At 32.7% G+C, this 19721-nt stretch overlaps 1 long non-coding RNA gene across 1 annotated transcript; it reads left to right on the top strand.

Annotated features, from left to right (window-relative positions):
* Window positions 1-5448: 5448 nt before the first annotated feature.
* Window positions 5449-19158, top strand: LOC127843738 (uncharacterized). Its single transcript, XR_008032313.1, has 3 exons — window positions 5449-5592; window positions 15612-15720; window positions 17181-19158. It is a non-coding gene; the product is annotated as an uncharacterized LOC127843738 (long non-coding RNA).
* Window positions 19159-19721: the final 563 nt, after the last annotated feature.

The following is a 19721-nucleotide window of genomic DNA, read 5'->3' as shown; positions in this document are numbered from 1 at the left end:
TATTTTTGAAAGATCGTCTAATAAATTATTGAGTATGTACAATTTCCCCATGATAGCTAACGTTATACTGTCAAGCACTCCAATAGTCGAGCGCCCTGTCGTCTGACAGCTCTTGTTTGTGTTCTGTATTTATTATTACTTGTTTTAAAATTTACTAATATATTAAGAATTTATACATTTAAAAGTGATTTACCTTCCATTTTTTCAGTGTTATTTTTTCTGTGTCATTATGAATATCAGGGATTTTGTACCGCTGGTGTAAAATTTTCAAAGAATTATCTGTCATTGTGATTATAATCCTCTGGGTGTTTGTACCGCCGGCGTAACATTTTAGTTTTATTTTTCTGTCAAAATGATTATGAATTTTGTGAGTTTGTACCGCCAGCGTAACATTTAAAGTGGAATGATTTATTTGGTGATGTTATAATGAACCTTTGGGAGTTTGTACCGCCAGCGTAACATTTTCAAAGAATTATCTGTCTGTGATTATTAACCTTGGGGAGTTTGTACCAGCGGCGTAACATTTTAATTTTATTTTTCTGTCAAAGTGATGAATGTTGTGAGTTTGTACCGCCAGCGTAACATTTAAAGTGGAATGATTTATTTGGTGTTGTTATAATGAACCTTTGTGAGTTTGTACGGCCAACGTAACATTTTATTTTTCTGTCAAAGTGAATATTAATATCTGGGAGTTTGTACCGCCGGCGTAACATTTTCAAAGAATTATCTGTCTATGTGATTATGAACCTTGGGGAGTTTGTACTGCCGGCGTAACATTTTAGTTTTATTTTTCTGTCAAAGTGATTATGAAATTTGTGAGTTTGTACCGCCAGAGTAACATTTAAAGTGGAATGATTTATTTGCTGATGTTAGAATGAACCTTTGTGAGTTTGTACCGCCAGCGTAACATTTTATTTTAATTTTTCTGTCAAAGTGATTATGAATATTTGGGAGTTTGTACTTCCAGCGTAACATTTTCAAAGAATTATCTGTTGTGATTATGAACCTTTGGGAGGTTGTACCGCCAGCGTAACATTTTCTGTTAAATTTTTCTGTCGAAAGGATTATGAACCTTTGAGAGTTTGTACCGCCAGCATAACATTTTCTGTTCAATTTTAAAGTACAGTCAATTTTTGTTGATGTTATAATGAACATTTTGGAGGTTGTACAACCAGCGTAACATTTTAAGTTGAATTATATGATGTGATAATGAACCATTGGAGTCTGTACCGCCAGCGTAACATTTTTGTTTAATTTTTCTGCGAAGTGATGATGAAATTTTGAGAGTTTGAACCACCAGCGTAATGTGAACTATGTTTTGATGTGATAATAATCCTTTAGGAGTTTGTACCGCCAGTGTAACATTTTCTGTTTAATTTCTAATTTGTACTGCCAGCGTAACATTTGAGTTGAATTATTTGTTGATGTGATAATGAACATTGGGGAGTTTGTACCGCCAGCGTAACATTTTAAGTTGAATTATTTGATGATGTGATAATGAACCTTGGGGAGTTTGTACCGCCAGCGTAACATTTTCAGTTCAAGTTTCCTGTCTTAATGTAAGTAGGGTTGTACTGCCAGAATAACATTTTTGTACTTTCTTATAAAAAGTGAAAAAAATGTGTGTTGTTTTTAAAGAAATTTCCTTGAAAATGGCCATTTTAAAAGGGATTCTGTGGAAAATCCTTTTTTAAAATATACTGCTTTCAAATCGTTTTTCCCAGCATATGCTGTCCTATTTATAGCTGAGCTTCCTATGCCTTTATCAATGATAATCAGCGAGGTATGCCGATTAGAAAAATCGAGCTATCTCAATCGGACTGGCTCGGTCTTTTACATAGGACGCCATTGTGAAGAATTGTTTAATGGTATGATAACTAAGACGAGCTGCTTCGCAGCATTGTCAAAAAGGTATGTGGTATTGTGTGGAGATACAAAACACTTCACATCATTTCATAAAATAATAGTTACAAAATAAGTAATGCTAAAACACTGTCATCAACCTACAGTACAAGAATATTTACGTATATGAAATTACAAAGTGGTGTTATTTAATTACCTTTTACAAAATTAACATTGCTGGTTTTGTAGTAGCCATAAAACATTAATCTTGGATTAACAAGTAACAACCAATTTATTAATTACACAATAGAACGGAAATCATATTAAGTGCATTATGCATTTACTAAACAAGCTATTTGCTACTGTTTAGAATTACATTATCTTACTAAAAATGATCAAAACAGGTACTTAGTGCTTTTACATACTTGTGGTTAGTTTTGTATTACTAGTTTGACATTTATTTGCAGACACTTGTCGATATACAGACTAAATTTGCATGGGAACTTTCATATTTTTTCAGTATTATTGCCTTCAAATTGTTAATGTAACAACCCTTTGACATTGTTTGCACATCTGATCTTATTACATGTATACCATAGCTGATTTTTGTTTATAGATAGACATATATAGACTTTTCAAAGTTCTATAAAAGTTCACACATGTTCCATCCAAGTAAACCAACAGAACTAATTAAGATCACCACAGATAATAACTGTGTGTATAGCTTGGAAATAGTGATAGTTCCGGAATCCCTCCTTTGTGGATTTCTGTATACCAAAACTGTCAGTTTTGCTGGATAGAATGGCTTGAATGATGCCCAGCTCTTGCCTTGGCAGAACAGCTTCTAAAAACGGAAAACCAATTAATAAACTTATTATAGTGATATGTAACCTTTCGGGATATCGGTAAAGTGCGAGCAGACGAGGTGTAAATACATTAAAAATTAAAGCTAAAAGACAAAAACGTTAGATCGGAATATCTTTAAATTTTGTGAATAAATGTGTTTCTGATGGATAACAACGACAACTTATACTACTACTACTACTACTACTACTACTACTACTACTACTACTACTACTACTACTACTACTACTACTACTACTACTACTACTACTACTACAACTACTACTACTACTACTACTACTACTACTACTACTAATACTACTACTACTACTACTACTACTACTACTATTTCTACTACTACTATAACTTGTACTACTACTACTACTTCTACTACTACTACTACTACTACTACTACTACTACTACTACTACTACTACTACTACTACTACTACTACTACTACTACTACTACTACTACTACTACTGCTGCTACTACTACTACGCCTACTACTACTACTACTACTACTACTACTATTACTACTACTACTACTACTTTTACTACTACTACTACTACTACTACTAATACTACTACTACTAATACTACTACTACTACTACTTTATCCAATACTCGAACAGCAAAAGTCTGTGGATTAGTCCTATTTGTATTCCCCCAGTAGGGTGGCATTTGTCTGTGAGTCTGTGCGTACGTCCGAAAAATTTAACATTGCCCATAACTTTTGAAATATTGAAAATAACAACTTGATATTTGGCATGCATGTGTATCTCATAGAGCTGCACATTTTGAGTGGTGAAAAGTCAAGGTAATCCTTCAAGCTCGAAGATCAAATATATGGCTTTAAAGTGGCGCAGTAGGGTACATTGTGTTTCTGACAAACACATCTGTTGCTTCAGAGTTGTTCCAGCCTTACATTTGTGTAATTTCAGACTCAGTTCGGCCTTTTTGCGTGGGTCAACTATTGTTTTATTTGAACATTAATGTTGTTTCCTTGTGCATGGCAAAAGTTTCCTACAATAAACATTTAGAAACCTCAATAAGAACCCATTTTAAAATTCTTTATCAATAGTATTCTTAGTCCAACATTCTGCCACATGTTTGTACCAAGTACTAAAATTCTGTCTTGCTAAAATGTAGAGTGCTATTAATCGGCCTTGTACAAGTTTAGAGTGTTAAAATTCTTTTTGACAATATAATATGTACAGATACAATTCTGCTTCTTTGTAATTCTGCCCGGAAAAATACATTTTTTTTTTGTACAGATTTAGATACAGATTCTGTATCTGTATCTTGTCTGTACAGAATAAATGAATTCTGTTTTTATTCTGCCCATATTTGGTACAGACTCTGTACAGAATCAGCACAGTTTTATCGTACAGGAACCTGAGAGTATAAGTCATGATTATGCTGAGTTCACAAGTCACTGTCTCCTTTTCAGCTTCTCACATATACGTATATAAATACTCCCAAATATGTCTATGAATCTGAACGTGAACATTATCATATCAAAGCTTTGTGCTGAATGAGTTATTCTGTGGCAAAATAGTTGTGTTTACATTGAATGTTAATTTAATGTACAACTTATAAATACAATTCAATTTTTTTATGAAAACGTTTACTAAGTTATCAGTTACCAGTAATAATTTATTCTGTACTTTTTTCAAATTAAATTTACTAATTGATTACTCAGCTTCATAGAAATTTCATAAGTCAAATATTACGCTCTGTAAAAACCACTAAGTTTAGAATTCGGTCTTGTGGCTTCACAAATATTGTATTAGTATAAAATTACGCCCCGCGAAAGAAACAAAGTGCAAAATTCCGTCCACAAATCTGCTTCACACAAATTCAAAGAATGAAAATACGCCCCGATTTGTTTTACGCCCGAATAAAAGTAGAATTACGCCCAGAAATAATTTTAGTTCCGGGCGTAAAACTCATTTAACCAGTTGTACGGGCGAAATTCCAAAAGTACTTGCCAATTCTGTCCCAATTACGCCCGGAATCCGCCCCATTATTTTGTACAGACAAGAAGTACAATCGTTCATGAATTGCATAGTGTTCTACTTGCAATTAAATGAAAATGTATTGGATCAGAGTTGTGTTAGTTTTTTAACCAATGCAAATAATTATCGCAAAATTTATGCAACATTGAAAATGTTTTGGTATATTACAGTTATGATATTATCTAATGCGTGTTTTAAGTTGAGAACAAAACATTAAAAAGTGTAAGATAATTTGGTTTATTTCTTCAATCATTGTGTGCCAAGTCTATCATAACTTACTGTAATAACAGCGATTTCGATGGCGAAACCATAAACAATCATCTTTTAACAAAGTGCATTTACAAAACCTTTCAGTGGAATTGCCTTACCACATGTTTTACATGAGCAAATCTGGGATTCATTAACACATAGGACAAATATATTATTGATATATATTTGGTGTGAACGACAGAAGAACATTATTACGCAATATAAAACAAATCACGTTGTTGGTTGCTTTCAAACAAATTTTGTTATTAATAGGTTTGCCAACCAAGTGCTTTGGTCCATAATAAATTCTCCCAGCATTTAAAGAACAAATGACGCATTTGTTGTTTTTTCACAAACGTATTATTCACAAAGCCACAAATCAAAGTCTCAAGTCAAAGTCACAATTATAAAAGTTAAAGTCAGTAGCTTAAGTTTTCTAATAGCCTTAATTCATGACATGTATGGGATTCCATAGACATGTGCCTTAAATAGTAACCATGAACCGCGCATGTCTGTGCGCTGTTATAGATGAATCATTAATAAACAAATATTTCACTGGATGAACATCGGCCGAAATGGTTGGGATTTATATTTGCATAATTGCCGTGGTTATACTTGCTCGCGATGCTCTGTGTTTAAGTAAGTGATTCGGTTGTTTTGTTTTACATTTTACTGAAATCTGGTCTGCGTTTCAAACATTATGTCAACAAATAAACATAATTGAATTCAGTTCTTGAAATAAGCTATAGAACTTTTTAAAACTAGATTATGTTATAAATTGTTAATGGTATTAGCTGTTTAAGCATTTAATTAAACCGTCATTCGGCGAGATGTTTGTAATTCAAATGAGGAACATTGTGAAAATGTGGGATGATTGTTATCACCGTTATACTTTAAGGTTTGACATGTTGACATGTTGTTTAAATTAATAATGTAGATCATATGCATGTAACTTAATATTGGTTTCATGATTTCATTTTTAAAAAAGCGTAACGCCTTAAGATAATGTACATGTGTACCAATTTCGAGATATAACGCATACGAACAGTTAACACAAATCACTTAATGGTATTTTGCAACAAAATCTGAAGATTGAAACATATCACCTTTACGTTAGATTGATTTTCTTAGGGCGTACTGTCCTTAAAGCCACACGCCTTGAAATGAAATACATGTTAATCAATACATTTAGATGCAATTTGAAAGTGTGCAAAATTGTCATTTAATCTATAGCCTAGTTAGCAAGTTATTTTTTTTAAATTTCAAAATCGAAAGTAGGATTTCTATACGTATACGTCCATTTCGTCAAACGCGATTATTTTTAAGTTTTAAGGTAAAAAAGACGGATTTCTACCTTGAAACCACCAGATATATTCGTATATGCATAGATAATAATAAATCTATAGCCTAGTTAGCAATTTTTTTTTAAATTTAAAACCGAAAGTAGCATTTCTATCTTGTAACCACCAGATGTATTTTAAGTGGCATATATAAAATATGTTTGTTATTTATGCTTAAATTTACTATGCCAAATAAGTTGTGTGGCTTTAAGTAATGCGTCCACAAATAATCAATAATCACGCATCATTAAACGAGGCGCTAATTAAATATTCTGTATTTGGTTAAACTAACCGTTTAAATGAACAGTTGTTTAACTACCAGTTAACATTATTGAAATTGATTTTATGTCCACCATTTACAATTAGCAAACAAATAAAAGGATAGAAAAAGTTTAATAACAACAAGTTAGAAACATAGAGAATTGGTTTTGCCTATAATGGGCAAAGCTCTACCCAATTTTCACAAGTTTTTTAAGTGGTAAAAAAAATAGAACAAATATGAGCATTGCAAAAATAAAAAATAAAAACATATGATGACATAATACAACTTGGTACATACATTCAGCTTTGTGTTTTGCATAGGTCAGTGTATTCCTCTGTTCATCTGTCTGTTCACAAACAATAAAATGATGAGAAAGTGACATAAAACTTGATTTTTCGATTTCTCAGAAAGTATTTTAGAGTATGTGACAAAATGTGCTATACCTATAAATAGCTTTTATATAATTCTGCAAGACCTTTAGGTTTGACTAGAAGTCGAATGTCAAGTCACTTTTCCTATAAGTATGACAAAAGTAAATCGTGAAATATATTTATATATATATATATATCCGACATGCCGTGATTTTACCTGAATTTACTTCATACTATCGCATGTCGCCCTGAATTGTTATACCGCCCGAAAGTGTAATCAACCTATTTCTTAGTTTAAAGCCTCTGACCTTGAAATGAAATACATGTTAACCTGTACATATAGATGCAATTCAAAAGTGTGCAAAATAGTCATTAAATCTATATACGTATACGTTCATTTTGACAAACGCGATTATTTTTAAGTTTGAAAGCGCAAAAAGACGGATTTCTACCTTGTAACCACCAGAAATATTATAATTGGCATATATATAATGAAATATATAGCCTTGTTAGCTAGTAATTTATTATTTTGTTTAATGTCAAAACCGAAAGTAAGATTTCTAGACGTATTCGTCCATTTCGACAAACGAGATTATTTTAACGTTTCAAAGCGCAAACAAAGACGGATTTCTACCTTGTAACAAGCAGATATATTCTAATTGGCATATATAAAGTAGGTTTCTTATTTATACTTAAATTAACTATGCCAAATACGTTGTGTGGCTTTCAATCACATCTTATCGATTTTTTTCACAAATTCTTGCGATCTGAAATGTTATAGTATTTTCTTCATAATTACGATCGCGTGTCGTCCTTTAAGTGCCCTAGGGACCGTTTCATCAAAATTTCGTACGACAAATTTAAAATACGAAACGAATTTCAAAGAAACGTTATTTTTTTAGACAGATGCATATTATTACTTATTTTAAGCCAAATAATTTATTTCATCATTTTCTTTTCCATGGTTTATATCTTGCAGAGCTATTTATCAACAGATTGTATTTTTTTAGGTCCTTAAATTTAAGTCGTAAATTAAGTCGTTTTATCTTGTATGAAACAGCCCCCTGAAAGTTTATTAGCATATCTCTCAGTTTAAAATTGTACATCATCGAATTCTAAACAAATACCTTTGCGATCTACAATTTAAACATGTATATAAATGAGGTAATGTGACCGATGAAGGATAAATACACATGCTGTTTAGCAACCTGGTTTGTATAGACTTATTTAATTATTACATTCACTTGCACCCTTCCCCCCCCCCCCCCTAAAGTGTAATAACGCCCTGAAATGAAATAAACTCGTTTGTTGGTTTACAAATGTATATAATTTAAAATGTATATTTAAAAAAGGTAATAAGATGGATAACAGAAAAACTAGGATTATGTGATACATTTTTTATACATCTGAATTGTAATACATGCACTTAATGGCAATATTCGAATTCCATTCTCGCCCTGAAGTGTGATAACGTCATGAAAAGAAATCAACTTTTTTTTGGTTTGGAATTGTAAATCATCGATTTTTAAAACTAAAATTCTTGCGAAATGTTTGTAAAAAGTATAATAACGCCCTGAAATTTTATAAACATGTTACATGGTTTTAACTCGCATATAGCTCTCAAGTATTGTGGAATTTAAATCTGTTGTCGATCTTATTTGATAATCATTGATAATTGAAATTATTTACTATATGAAGTTTGACTCATTAATAAACATTTATGATAGTGTGATTTCAGATATAATCGTCCTTGTTCTGTCCGATTTCTTGTACTTTATTGGCAAAATTGGTGGCACAGTACGAGCCTTATTAGGGTACGGTTCCGACGCCCAAACCGAAAATGCCTCCTTTTTCTTATAAACTATTTTATACTTTGTAATCGACAATATACAATATTAATATAAAATATATTTTATTAATAATGTATGTCTTTACCATATATAATATTTGTCTTTTAAAGAAGCGAACATTGAAATCCGCGATCGCCCATCGACATTAAACTTAATTATTTACTATATGAAGTTTGACTCATTAATAAACATTCATGATAGTGTAATTTCAGGTATAATATACCTTGTTCTGTCCGATTTCTTGTACTTTATTGGCAAAATCGGTGGCACAGTGCGAACCTTATTCTGGTACGGTTCCGACGCCCGAACCGAGAATGCCTCCTTTTTCTTATAAACTATTTTATACTTTGTAAGCGACAATATACAATATTAATATAAAATATATTTTCTTAACAATGTATGTCTTTACCATGTATAATATTTGTCTTTTAAAGAAGCGAACATTGAAATCGGCGATCGCCCATCGACATTAAACTTAATTGTATTATAAATATCGATGGCCAAGCTCGCTCATCGACAAGCAGATTAAACAATGGCTTTGAAAAACGAAAGGCGAGCTCGCTCTACGACATTCGTGTCTTTTAAAGAAGCGAACGTCGAGATCGGCGATTGCCTATCGACATTCATCTTTTACTATGAATATCGATGACCCTGCTCGCCCATCGACATTCAGATATAATATATAATGAATTAGAAAAATGGCTTTGCTTATCGTTTTTTAAAGTCATTATACAATCCGAATATCGATGTGCGAGCTCTGCCATCGATATTCTTAGTCGACATCGTAGATCTCTTATCTCCTATCAACACTCAACTTGTACTATATCGAATATCAATGGCCCTGCTCGACATTCGGCACTCAGATTATATAATGACTTAGAAAAATGAGCTCGCCTTTCGTGAAACAACGAACATACTCTGATAAACACTTTAAGAGATCTTTTCACGTTTTGGTAAATTGACAAAATTGAAAAAAGTTGTTTCAGATTCGCAAATTTTCGTTAAAGTTATGATATTTGTGAGGAAACAGTAATACTGAACATTTACCATGGTCTAATATAGCCATTATATGCATCTTTTGACGATTTAAAAACCTGAAAATTATAAAGCGTTGCAACGCGAAACGATTGAATAATTTGGAGAGTTCTGTTGTTGTCGTTTAATTTCGTTAAACTACGAAGATTGCTTATATAAAGTATAGAATATATATAATTGGCATGATGGCCGAGCGGTCTAATTGGCTTTTACACCAGGATTCCGGGGGTCACTTGTTCTAGCCCTGCTTCGAGCTACTTTTTTAATTTTTAATTTTATTCTTGATTTTTACTGGAGCTTTTTCGATCCAATGTTTACATTTATCAATATAAAGCATTTTATGACAAACTTCAAAACATGCCAAAATCTGTGGAAAGGCCCCTTTAAGATGGAATGACAGAAAAAAATGGCGATACTACAAAGCGCAATTCGTTTAAATTTTCGACACAGAATCAATATGCTTTACGTAAGTCAGACATACAATTAGTGGTTATGTGTCGTATGAATATACATATTACTGATAATTGCCAAATTTAGTCCATTACTCATGAACAATTTTAGTGTTTGTGTGTCGTATATAAAATGTAGATAACATTACAAAGGCTGATTAGTATTGACTGACTATTCAAACGATATATATATAATACGATAGGAACAGGCCTCATTTCATTTCTTGAAGTTATCCTAATCACTTATTTATTTAAACATAGTCAAACGGAAATTTAAAGAAACGAAGGGTGCTGGCGCAATAGATGTTGCATAATTATTCTTGGAAAAGTTAATATACATCAGTAAGTTGGACCAACGTGCGACGTGTTTTGACAAAGCATCACAAGCATGGCGAAATCAATGCTACATTTTCAAACAAACCACCAATTAAGCCGATTCATGCCAGCAACGTATTTGAAAGAGTTCAGATAGACTTGGTCAAAATGAAAGAAATCTCAGTTTCTGGCACAACGTATACATACATTCTTATAATTGTTGATGTATTTTCAAGGTTTGTTTTTCTACGCCCCCTTAAAAGCAAATCCCCCGAGCCCTTTGCAAGAGCATTAAAGTCTGTATTTTCAGAGAATGAGTACCCGTATATTCTCCAAAGTGACAATGTACATGAATTTTTGGGAAATGTCAAGCGGTTTTGGGGAAGAAATAAAGTGAAAGTCATTAAAATCCGTCCTTACCATCGTCAGAGCCAGGGGAAAGTAGAGCGACAAAACAGAATCCCACGGTCAAAGATCAGATATGATATGATGAAAAGGGCCAGACCTGGCTATAATTGGGTGGAAAGTCTTGAAGACGTAGCCGCCGTTATAAATAGACAACACAAGGAAGTTTTAGATTATCAAACGCCATTCAACATTTATTTTGGCAGAAACATTGATGTCAACGAATCACGAAAAAGGCATCCAATGCATCTGCTAGATGTGATAGGCGAGTTATGGCTAGATACTGGAAAAGTAAAGCATGCTCTATATATAAAAAAGGAGACACAGTCCTATCAAAATATCCCTTTGGTTTCAAAAGGGTTCCATATAAGGAGTATATTGTTCGTGGTGTAGTTTAGAAAAGGAACAAAGCGTTTGACACGTACCTTGTCAAATATCGTGACAATGAAAACGTCACTCATAGAAGATGGCTAAGCATTGAAAACATCACCAGTAGAACGATCAAAGAAGAACACAGACGGAGAAAATGGTCGATAAGAGAGTTTCAATTGATGGAACAAAAACGCCAACACAAACGAAAGTACTATATTGTTCTTCATAGCGACAACGTTTGCAATGAAGTCAACAATAGTCGAAGCAATTCGAGCAATGAAACAGAAGACGATCAATTAGAATACCATTTCAGTACAGATGGACATGAACAGATGCAATAATGGAACGACTACAGGTCAAGAATTATTTATAACCCTGAAGGTGAAGGAGACTGCCAATTAAATACCATAAGCAATCAACTGACAAGAGTTGGTTTGTACCAAAACGCCGCTAGCCTACGCGAAAAGGCCGTTACACATCTTGAAAAGAACAGATATTACTGCAAAGACTTTGTCCAAGGAGATATGTATCAGTACTTGGAAAGTATCAGACAACCAACCATTTACGGAGACCACTTCATCTTGTTGCCCTTTCCAGATAATTTAACTGCCAGTTCCTTATACTAAATTCGAAAGACATTGACCTCACAAGACTGGTGTCTAAGGATGGAGAATATGCAGAAGATGTCGCTTGTTATGCATTCGGTTACTTTTCTGAAAACATTGGCGAACACTATGTTCCCCTAGATCTGGAAGAATCGTACAAGCAGAGATTGCTACGAACGTTTCACAATGAAAAAGGATCGAGATCGAACAGACATTTGTATGCATGAAATCGAGACAGAAGACCAATCAAGACAAAACGAAGATGAATACGCACATTACATCCTTATATGCGCTACACATTGCAACGTGTTTCGCTATATTTTTCCGAGGTAGTTTGCCCCATTGGCTATCGACGCATGTTTCTTAGTCCTTCACTTATGCCCACTGTTCCACGACCTGTCAGTGTAGCGCGATTAAGTCGCAAATTCGGGCGAAGAAGTGACGTCATGCGTGACGTAAGATCACTCCTTAGATTTTCTGGGCCGAGGTGGTATACCGCCTGGCATTGGTTGTATGCCATTGGAGACAACTGGTATTTGTGACGTGACGTAACCTGGCAGTGAAGTGAATATTTGAGTATGTGCATCGTTTCACAGTTTCTTTTTACACGAAAATAAGACAGAGGAAGTATCGGTGGTAAAATTGTGCCAATGCATCCAAAACAAAGGGATGTTTTATACCAGCTCTCTTATTGGTGGACATTACTGAATGTTTCGTTTGTACAGGGCACATCGGCGGAATTCCACGCCCACCTCCAGCCCCACTCCCCCTCCCCTAAAAAAGATATTCAAAATTACATAAAGTCCATTTTTTTAAATTCTTCCAATGCATATAATAATAATTAATAAAATATATTGATGAAATCGTTTAAGAAAGAAATTAAATGCCAACACATATTATTTCCAAGAAGTTCCCAAAGGGGCTCGAATTTACGCCATAAGAATTTGCTTGGTTTAATGAATATCCTCTACACTGAAGTACCGTTATAGTCCATTATCGTTAGCGAACATGCGCATAGGGAATGTTCATGGACGATATGCGAAATATTTATAAAGATTTTACAACTACAATTTTCCAGCGCCCTCAAAAATGCTAAGGGGACAACTTTTTTTTTAATTATAAAATTCATATTTTGCAGAATATTTTCGTGCTACATGTATATGTTTTAAGTCATCATTTTCTGAATACTTAAAAAACATTTAAAAAGTATGCCCGTTTCAGTATGTAGGTTTTAATTTGGCTTTATGTACACACGATCACTTTGGCAAATTCAGTTAATTGTGTTCAGAGTTTTTATAAGATTGTTTGCTTATATTCAAGTTTACTTGGATCCTGCATGTATAATAAGATTTGAAAATAATTGAAGAATCACAATTTCAAGATAAAAAAACAGTGTTTTATTTATTTTTTACTATTTCGAATAATCAATGCTTTCTGTTTTTCATACGCTTTCTGTCCTGTGTAGAATGACTCATAACTGCAATAAACATGATATGAATAATTCAAAAGCGATGAAAATCCGACATTATTTATTAAATTTGTATTTCAATAGTAGCAAGTATTTCTTTGAAAGTTCATCTAATCACATGTTCCTAAGTGCGCACAACCAACCACCACCCATCCCCGCAAAAAAAACAAAACTCCTCTTTGTTTGGGGCCTATACATGGTTAGGAGAGATACATGTAACCATTAGGCAGATATTGGGTTTCTGCATAAAGGATACATGGCTAGCACCAAACATTTCACATTTCGCTACTTTATGTATTCCATATTTCCTGTTCCATAGTATGATGAACAGAGTAAATGTTTTAGATACGCCACTGTTCTTGACATTATTACATATTGGTCACCCAAAGTACTTACCATTGGCCGTTACAAGCTTTGTTCTATTAGGATTGTAAGCTGCTATGCCGTGCTTAACAACTTGTCACTAGCAATAAATAAAGGATCATGTATCTCTGTAAAATTGGAATATTGCTAGAGCAAATGGAGCTGTACTGCTTTATATTGTTTGTTGGAACAATTCAATCAAACTGTAAAGTGTATTATAGATTTAAAGATTGCTTAATCGTCTTTATTGACCGTTCAAAGCCGGTCATCCCAACTTTTTTTATTATAATGTATAATGTACGGTGTATGTTGTGTGTATCATGCAGTGCAAGCAATACTGCTGGAGCATCTGTAGTTTCTTTATATGTCGAGTATCATGTCATGTTTTTATCGTTCATTGGTCGCATTTCAATATTTATATTCCTTTTTTTTTAGTCTAAAATATAATAAGTTTAGAGCATCAAGACATACAGTCTATACTAAGAAAGAATATTATTACACATCAGGGTAAGAGTTACAAACGATTGCAGTTGTATAATACAGATTATTACAGTACAGCTGTGGCCGTTTCATAAACGTTCGTGCGACAATTTTAACTGACGCGATTACTTTGTAATCTTAATAAGTAGAAGAACTAGCTCGCCATGCTCGTCAAATATATACGGCTCTTGAGATGCCAATGTAATTAATTAAGTACTAAAAATTTATAATCATATAATATGGACTTTAGCAATTATGTGTCTTCGAAAAATGTATCGTATCGTAAATGTGTACCACGATGTTTATTGAAACTGTCCCCAGGTTATTATAGCACTTTTCAACAAATAAAATAGTTAATTACATTTTAGGGCGCTAAAGCACTTAAATGCGCCAAACATGTTAAAATGAAAAAGATACATTTGGAGGAAACAAATATATCAATAGGGTAGAATAATCCATCATTTTAATAAATGGGTAACTTTCCAACAACAATTAGTGCATAACAGGTGGCACAAAAGAGAAAAATTGTAACCGGACCGGGGGAAACTGTGCCTTATCATCAGAACCACAACACAACTCGCTTGCTGCATTTACTCTTTACACTTTCGGGCGATATTACAATTCAGGTCGACACGCAATTGTAATAATGCAATAACTTTATTACAATTGAGTTTGTATGAGAACACCTTTTTGTCATTCATAGGTCGTATTACCTTATAAAGATACATTTGTATATACATGTATACACTATATTTTGCAATAATATGTGTTTGAAAATGCGATATGATCAATTTAAAAACAAAAAATAAGTTTATAACACTTAAAGGCGTTATTATAATTCAGGGCGACACGCGATTGTTATAATGTTATAACTTTATTACAATTGAGTTTGTATGAGAACACATTTTTTTGTCATTGATAGGTCCTATAACCTTATTAAGATATACTTTTATATACATGTATACACTTTATTTGGCAATAATCCGTGTTTGAAAATGCGATCAGATGCAATTTTAAACCAAGAAATAAGTTTATTACACTTTCGGGCGTTATTACAATTCATGGCAACACGCATTGTCATAATGTAATAACTTCATTACAATCGAGGTTGTATGAAAACATCTTTTTGTCATTCATAAGTCTTATTGTCCTATTAATATAAATTTTATATACATGTATGCATTATATTTTGCAATAATCTATGTTTGAAAATGCGATCAGATGCAATTTCAAACCAAGAAATAAGTTTATTACACATTTTGGCGTTATTACAATTCAGGTTGTAACGCAATTGTAATAATGTTATAAAGTTTATTACAATTCAGGTCGTTATTACACTTCAGGTTGTAACAAAGCCCAAGCGAACACAGTCGATGGGGCCGAAGGTTTCTCAGTTCTGTACATTGCTGGCCTACCGATAATAATCTTCTTGGCGTCAATTTTGTACTTACGGTTTGTACAAGATTGTCTGGATATGTTATATTCGTTTCACACGATTGAGACGTGTTAACAACGCCATGACTTTTATTACCCAACCTTTAATGTTGGTTGCGTTCAATGGTGACCCGGTTCGTGTGTACTTACTTTCGGATTATAGCTTAAGGTAATATAAGCCGCATTATTATGTGAAGCAATGAATGCTTACCAATTATTATATGTTTTATTAAATAACACAATCTGCAAATTATACTTACCTTTGTTGATGTTTTGTGTTTTGAAACTCTGCTCAACTTTTAAGTTTTAATTGCAAATTGTGGCACATTTAACTACTACTTTTTTCAATATTTTTATACTAATTGTTTACTAATTGGTTGTATGAGAAAGATGTAGTATATAAAACATATGTGCATATCTCATTATTCCAAAATTAATCGGCAATCGTAAAGTTTAACCATGAAACGTCAAAGCTATGAATTAACAGGATAAAGGTATGTTGAATTATGTTCAAAGAAATAAATAACAGTGCACAATAAATCTTTTCCAGTTAAACTATTAAATAAGAACCATTGTTCGCGACATCTGTTATAAAAGCTGTATGCGCATCAAATACAACCGGGATCGCAGTTTCCTGGCGGGTCACTGCCAAAGGTTATTTGCAAAAGTCAAGAGGCAGATAGTAGTCACCCGTCAAAGCAGGCTAGTATTGACGTTAAGACCTAGCAATGCAATTACGCCCGAGCGGAAAACAATCGTGTTGACGTACATTGTAGAGAAAACAATCGTGTTGACGTACATTGGCGAAATGAAACAGTAATAGAAACGCACAAACCGAAGGCATTGAAGGGCCGAGCTGTGTCAGGTTTTGTCGTGTTTTCAATTACATCAGTCAGTTTTGCCCGCCGTGTAAAACAACACGAACCATATCCTTAAGCCGAAGGACCAGGGCACAATTAATTGTCATATACAAGAACATCATTATATTAATTTTATTAATATTACATCATTGGGATTGCTTCAGCAAACGTTCCCATCATCAAGTACTAGTGTTCTATTAACTTTATAAAAAATACTATATTGATTAAATGCTTTTGTCTCTATTTAAGATAATATTATACTTAAAACAATATTATCAACTAATATCCGAGGCATACATTAGCAATATTTCAATGTTAAACAAAAGATATTCTAAAACAAAGTTTAACCGCTGTAAAAAAATCGGTTAACAAAGAGACCCAATATTTTGCAATTCTCTGATAGTTACTGTCATTTGTATGGGCATCCATGGCATTCAGACAAATGACGAACACATTTCTGAAAATAATGTAAACTTGTTTTACTTTTGACCTTAAATAGATGTTGTTTAAATTAAGTATTTTCTATGTTGGTTTTTGCTTGAAATGTCAACCTCTTGACAACTTATTTTATTCATAACAATGCGATGCACATGTTTGATAAATAATATATTATTTTAGCTACGGTAGAGGGACATGGCGAAACATGAACAACCCACATGCAGGGAGCGATCCCGCAAATCCACAGCCAGGGAGCGGTCCCGCTCATCAACAGCCAGGGTGCGGTCCCGCAAATCCACCGCTAGGGAGCAGTTGCGAAAACTCGTCGGACAATCCCGGCAGCATCCGAATAACCAATTAAAAACAACCACACAAATATGGTTGTTCAAAAGTGTAAAATTAAAAGGAACTTTAGATATTTAAGACTTTAATAATGGGTTCATTCCACCTTCACGTTGGTATATTAATACACAGTACTTTTGGTGTATATTATATCCTGCGTATACTTGTACAAGTGTTAAATTTAAAAATAGCAATTCCAAAATGTTAATCTACCGATAAGCAGAAGAGATCACAATCACAAGAATTGAGTTTGTAGTATTGTATGTCGTTATTATGTTACAAATAAGTTGTATTCAAAATAAACAAACCAATATATATATAAACATTATATAAACAGTAATACACGATTTGTAACCACTGATGAATACTTTTCATTTTCAATGTGTGACAGCTTTCCGTTAATTTAGTATTATTCTAACATGGTGTTTATTTATTAAACGGTGACGTGACTTGATATTTGAATAATACAAAGATTTTTATACTTTGTTTGAATGTATATTAAAAAAACACTCTTTCAATTTGATTTATTAGTTGTAGCTTAAACGATTGTTTTACTTTAGTTTCAATAATCAACTGTTACTTTTTGCTGTGTCATTTTGTATTTTTGTAAATATAGTTCAGTATTTCTTGTCTTGAAAGACAATTTCGTTCAAGTTTTACAATATTTAAAAAAGGCAATTTGACATGTTCTCAAATATTTCTCCCTTTTTGTTGTCTTCGTCAAGATTTGTTCTTAAACCATTCATTATGTTACTTTTTGCGGTGAATAATGTTTTTGTGTGTTTTTAATTCATTTGAAGTGTCATATATGTTTCAATGTTGATTCAAATCGGATTTGAAACCTTTGATGAGTTACGTGAATAACAATTGAGTATGTGTTATATCCCATTGATTTCTAGTAATTAAGACAAACAATATAATAAAATGGAAGTGCATGACGAGGAGGAATTCGTGAATTTAGATAATATATCGCTTTTAGTGCCAAAGAAATGCTTTCACTTATTGCACAAAATAGGCGGACATTATGGCAGACAGAAATTCCTATAATCTTACAAAATCCAAGCAAATGAAAACTCGACACACCCGATAAGATCCCGTTATATTAATTGATTTTCTTTACGTCCATCCCAACCTCTAACACCACGCTGATTGATATTTTTAGAGCTGATTGATTGATTGTATCATTTTATGTATAAACCGGTTAAGACTTAAAGGCATCACTCCACTAAATGATAGATGAAGAAAACTGTAGTAATGACTCTCCGAAGATTCCTTAGCAAAATTAAAGTTTGTGTGTATACAAACGACCTCCATGTTAGTCGAATTTCAAATGATGTTTCGTTCTACATATGTTGATGCCACCTGAATTATGTTATATATATATAAATATATATATATATATATATATATATATATATATATATATATATATATATATATATATATATATATATATATATATATATATATATATATTATAAAATCAAGAAATAATATTTAATAAGAAACTATATCATAGGTAATGTAATTTATCTTTGTATTGCATTTTTACCCGCCTCTTTTATACATCTATGTACTGTATTTCTCCTATTGAAAATGATTATCCGTTCTACCTTCTATATGGTGTTGGCACTTAAAATATGTCATCTATATTGTATAATCAAGAAAGAATATGTAATAAGAACCATATCATATGTAATGTTATTCATCATTTTTATATAGTATTGCCAGCCTTATCTATACATTTACGTACTTTTTTGCTCGTGTATTGATGTCAAACATAAATTGAATTGAAATAAAAGGTTTTTTGACTTGACTTTGACTTTGATAAGCGGCGACAGGGTTTGTCGAGCGTATTGAGATCCACCTACATTCTTCATTTATCTACATACTATAATGATCTAAGCTGTCGAATTCAAAATACAAAGATTTCTCACACGAATATCATTCCTTCCCGTTATAACTTCATCTCCCATTATAAACGTCATCTATATTAAAGTAAGCATATGTGTTTTTAACAAATATTTTACGTTCTTTTGGTGGCTGTGAAGGTTTTTGCTTCAAAAAATGTAAACATAATGAGTAATTATTTCATATACATGTATAATATAGTTTAATTGAAATAACTGAGTATGTGTTAAAACAAATACTTACATTATTAAAAAAACAAATGTGTTGTTGTTATAACAGTGAAAGACCTACTAGAAGGTTGCATGAGCATAACTCATTTTTATCTAAGTATATATTGAATATGTTTTTTTCTAATAGATACTTCAAGAATCGTCTACGCTGACCAAGATGTTTAATATTTGGTATGAAACATAACTTGTTGGCCTCGACGGGGTTTGTTATAAAGATTACACCGATGTCGACCATTAA

Source organism: Dreissena polymorpha, chromosome 9 (genome assembly GCF_020536995.1).
Source record: "Dreissena polymorpha isolate Duluth1 chromosome 9, UMN_Dpol_1.0, whole genome shotgun sequence".
Lineage (NCBI taxonomy): Eukaryota > Metazoa > Mollusca > Bivalvia > Myida > Dreissenidae > Dreissena > Dreissena polymorpha.
The sequence above is the reverse complement of the archived record's forward strand: the minus strand, read 5'-3'. Positions and strand labels throughout refer to the sequence as shown.